General features: G+C 44.9%; 1 long non-coding RNA gene across 1 annotated transcript; it reads left to right on the forward strand.

Annotated features, from left to right (window-relative positions):
- The first annotated feature begins 1,908 nt into the window (after nt 1-1,908).
- Nucleotides 1,909-3,375, forward strand: LOC144162940 (uncharacterized). Its single transcript, XR_013320800.1, has 3 exons — nt 1,909-2,548; nt 2,650-2,985; nt 3,304-3,375. It is a non-coding gene; the product is annotated as an uncharacterized LOC144162940 (long non-coding RNA).
- The last annotated feature ends 1,515 nt before the right edge of the window (nt 3,376-4,890 follow it).

Consider the following 4,890-nt stretch of genomic DNA (forward strand, 5'->3'; position numbering starts at 1 on the left):
CGGTCTTCGTTGGACTCGCCCCGACGCTCTGCAGTATCATTCTTCCCGTCGCGGTCGTTCCGAGGCGGGCAATCTGCGCCGCCCGTTGGGCCTCCCCGATTTCCGTCACTCGTATTTCATGTTTGGTTATGAAGCGTTCCTTGATTCGTGCATCACGATCGATCAGTTTCGTTCAAAGTCATGCCTTATGAAATAATGTTAAATCTTGCTCGCGAGTCCTCCTCATTCTGTTCGTCGAGACGAGCAGGTAAGCCTGTCTTCACTTTGGAATGTAAACGGCGAACCCCGCGGCACTGTCCCCAAGGGCGGGTGGATAAGTGTCCCGTCGCATTGTGCGACGTTTCTTTGTGTAGCATCCCCCCACGGCTTTTTGTTCATTCAGACAGGTTTCAAGTTAGTGACGCTAGTTTCAGCCGCAGACAGCGGCTGCGGAAAGTTGCTTGCAGATCCCCTGCCTTCTCGTCTCATATGAGAGGGAAAGAAAAAAGGGCAAGGGCCCAAGGGGTCTTTTCTCGCCACTGCCAAGAGGACCCCGTGCGACGCGTGCCTACCCAGCTCCAGTCGTTGCACCGGATCGTTTACCTGGCACACTGCAGTTGTAGACGTTGTTCAGTCGTCGCCTGTTCGACGGAGTTATATCTTTCTCACTCGTCTGTCCAACCGAGACCCGTTTAATCGCTGGATATTCAAAACGAAGCGCCAGAGGCGGCGTTTGGGCAATGTGAGCGACATACAAGGAAAACAAGAATTGCGGAAGGTGTGCAGGAGCAGCTCGTGAGTATTTTCTTGCTTATAGGCCCGTGCAGCGACGAAGCAACGTGATTTCTTTCGCGGCGACAAATTGGCCTAGACCAAACGACAAAACTGTCGCCGGGCGGCAAAAGCTTCCGAAATCGCGTCGCTTCGTCGCAAGTGTGAAGGGGCCTGATATGTTTGGTGAAATATACTAGGCAGTATTGATGGAAGAATCGGGTTCGTTGCGGGTTCGTTGCATGGAAACGATTTTTGCGCGCACACTCGAATGACTTTCACTTCAGTCTGGCAAGTGAGGTAGCGGCATGGGCGCGCGAAACAAAATAATGTGCTTCTCACGTTAGTTCGCTGTGCTAAATTCTGGAAAAAAAAAGCATTACGTTTGCCCTATAATCGCCTGGCGATGCGATAATCATGTTGGGAACGCCGGGGTTCTTCATCGTGAAAAAAAAAAAAAAAACGGGGGGGGGGGGGGTGCAAGCTACTTCGGAATATAGTCGACACTGCAAATGAACAGGTCAGAATGCACCCCTTGGTAGCCTATTTTGCTGCTGGTTAACGTAGACGGTATGACAATGCACCTATCGCAAAAAGTTCGTCAAACTTCTGAGCTATTGTTAAAAGCTGCAAGCCTGAGCCGCTTGTCGTAGCTCTCTTGGCTGGCGATAAGCGACCAGACAACCTGCGTGACTATACAGCCAACTTTGTTAGAAAGGGGCACTTTGAGGGCTGAAGGTGTCGCAGAGGGTGGGAAAAGTGCGCTGTTCGAGCACATGCGTTCGTTTGCGACTTACATTTTTGAAATGCATTAAGCAGCATAGCGCGTTCTTGAGTTGTGAGAAATGCACCCCAAAAGGCTGGTAGATAGCTGCTGGTAAAGAGTCGAAGTCACTTCATTGCAGGCTATGGTTTTCAAGATACCCTCAAACCGAGAAAGCCGCGGAGTTCATCGACGATGAGTGCCAATCCCGAAACCATAGAAATTGGTAAGTAAATATTGCTCAATTGTGTAAATGGCTAGCGGGTTAGCGAATCAAAATGGAAAAGCGAATTAAATCGATAACGCACAGCACAACAGGAGCTGGAATGACCAGGGCAGGTGCCACTTTCAACTAAGCTAGCCGAAGGGGGTAATTGGGGGTAGGAGGTGTGGGAGGTACTTAGTCATGCTAGCGATCACCCACTCCCTCTAAAGGGAGCCGTTCCGCCCAAAAGAGGTCACTCTGGATACAGAATTTTGTCTACTCCACGTACTTTATCAGAAGTTTGGAACCAACACGCTTTCATTGCGGCCACATTGAGCATGCACAGCCGTCGTTCGCCGAAATGGAACCGACATGCTTCGGGCAAAAAGGATAGTTCTAGTACTGTCCATCGGTGGTGCGGTTTCGAACAGCTTGAATCAAAGGCTTTTACTTCCGTGGTTCCAGGCGCACTTCCCAACTTTTGAAAAATCCTGTAAATGCTCAGCAGTGATGAATAACAGGCTGCGTTTCATATGACGAAGTAACAACGCCGAGCGTGAAAAAACAAAAACCATGGTTAAAGTGAACGCTAACAAATTTAGTGGCTGGAATGATGCGCATGGCTTTGACTGAAAAACTGAACCTTCCTGCATTCGTGCAAAAAAAAAGAATGCCCCGGTTGTTGTAAAATGCTCAAATTCTTTTTCCTTTTTTCCCCTAGCCTGCTCCAAGCATGTATTAAAACATGCGAAACAACTTTTTTCAGTGCTGAGAAAGACTAGGATCGAAGTTGTTCGTTTATGAATTCCCACTTTGGTTCCCTTTATTATGTAAGTAAACTTGGACTATTTATACACATTCGTGTTTAATGGGTGTGTTCTCTTGTGTGACCCTTCTGTAATACCTTTTAGCACTTTGTGTTCTTTTCTAGGTGAAATATCTGCCGGACTGGAGGAGCAAACGTCGCTTCTACCACCAAGCGAATTTTCAGATTTGTTGTTTCGATTGAGGCAGACAGTTGGACAGGAAGAAACGAAGAAAAAGGTCCGAGAGGCTGCGTTCCCTAGTATTTGGTGAGTGTATAAAATTTCTAAGAGCGTATTTTGATTTGTTTTAGTAAAATTTATGAACTGCTATGCAACCCATAACTAGTAGCGCCCTATGCTTCCAGCTGCTGCGGGTGTGACCCAGGCCACAGTCGATAGCGGGCCACATCTTTAGTGACTGGCTCCGCTTTGCAAATATTGTGCTTACAGGAACCCACAAGGTAAGCAAAACTGATATTCTCAAAATTTAATAGTGCATTTATATTTAAATGATTTTCATCCTAATTTATGCCTAATAAAAATACATGAACCATGCAGAAGGGAGATTCAAGTTGGTAGTCAGGTCGCTTGCTTTCTTCTGGTCATATGATTAGCACGAGTTGCTGCGTAGCTGCTTGTTCGTTTACTCTCCATTTAGTGTGTGCGTGTGTGCGCTCTCGTTAACTAAACAAATCCTTAGGCGGCAACTACTTTTTCGCACAAAAACAGCCTACTGCTGCAGCGTACTGCAGTAGTAATTGTTTGCTTTTTCCACACAGACGCAGCCAGCCCCTGGATGGAGCCTCTTCCTAAGCCTGCAGAGCAGCAGCAATGGAGTGCAAATAAAAAAATATATATATATCTAACCATGCAAAATGAAATAAAATTTTATTTGAAATTTCACTTTTCCTTGTTATTTTGAAAATGCTTTAAAATATGTCGTATCCGGTATACGGGTATAACAGAACCAATGCTCAACGATATACATTCCACACGTTTGGCAAAACGTCACTGTAACGTTCCTGGTCCACATTCTGAAAAGGTTTTGAAATGTTAAAAGATCGTTTCAAGCGTGTTTTCTGCAACGTTAGGTAAATGTAAATCCAACATAATTAATATGTTGTCGAAATGCTTCCTCACAGTTCCAATAATGTTTGACGAAACGTTACTGTAACGTTTTTAGTTGTTCTTAAAATGTTTTTCTAGCTTGTTTCTGCAACGTTAGGTAAACGTAACTCCAAAAGTATTTATTTGTTGTAGAAATGCTTTCTTACTGTTCGCATTACGTTTGGCGAGCATTGATATAACGTTTTCCATTGTTTTGAAACGTTTTTTGAACGTTATTAGATTGTTCGCTGCAACGTTAGGGAAATGTAACGTTAACATTAATAATATGTTGTAAAAATGTTTGGTAGACGTTTAAATAATGTTTGCCAAAACATTTTTGTAATGTTTTTGACAACATTAGTTAAACATTTAAAAAAAATGACATTAAGAACATTGCTCTAACGTTAACACCAAACAAAAAAGTTACGTTCTTCTAATGTTTTGGTGCTACTTGGCCCCCCCCCCCCCCCCCCCCCTGATTTGCCAGAAATTTGTTTTTTTAGGCTCCTAAGGTGACATGATCAATGTTGTTCTTCTGCTCCAAATCAAGGTTATCCTGCTCCAAAATCGAGATTTTGCTGCTCCGAAAACTGCTTCCAAATGTGGTTCAGCTGTCTCACCCCTGCCTTCGGTGCGCCATGGGGAGAAAAAAATTTAAAAAGAAACATTTTCTGTATAACTGCCGTTCATGGCCAAATTTAGTCAGTTCTGATAAAGAGAACCTATGAAGCTTCGAAGAGGTATTTGGTTGGAGTATATTTATTTGTTTTCATGTACGTTGTGACCCGACCACACATTGAAATTCTTGAATTCCGTGAATTCCTTGTTCAGAAAACTGCAGTTTTCGGTACAAGGAATTCACCTTACAAAAGAAAACGCGTGGCTTTGGCGTCCCTTGCGCTGAGCGTGGTTGGGGCTGAGCTGACCCGAGGGGGCCGTCGCCTGGGGCTGCACCCCTCCGCAATTATTTTGATTGCTGTGCTTCGTTATTTGTAAGCCCATGCATCTGATAGGTGTTTAGACGCGAATTTCCCTAATGGTCGCACGCTCGAAGCAACAACGTCAGTTCGAAGAATATGCGACTTTGTTCACACGTGATCTGCCGGGCTGTTGGGTCCGACCGGTTTTCCTTGCCAGGAAACGGGAAGGGGTCTACTGGACGGCTGTAAGTATAAACTTCCTTTTTTGCATCCAATTCTGCCTTGCATGAGTATATTCTCGCCTACATTTCGCACTTGATTTGCCCGGCAAAAAACTTG

Source organism: Haemaphysalis longicornis, unplaced genomic scaffold (assembly GCF_048455015.1).
Source record: "Haemaphysalis longicornis isolate Haplotype H1 unplaced genomic scaffold, Haemaphysalis longicornis Haplotype H1 scaffold_1, whole genome shotgun sequence".
NCBI lineage: Eukaryota > Metazoa > Arthropoda > Arachnida > Ixodida > Ixodidae > Haemaphysalis > Haemaphysalis longicornis.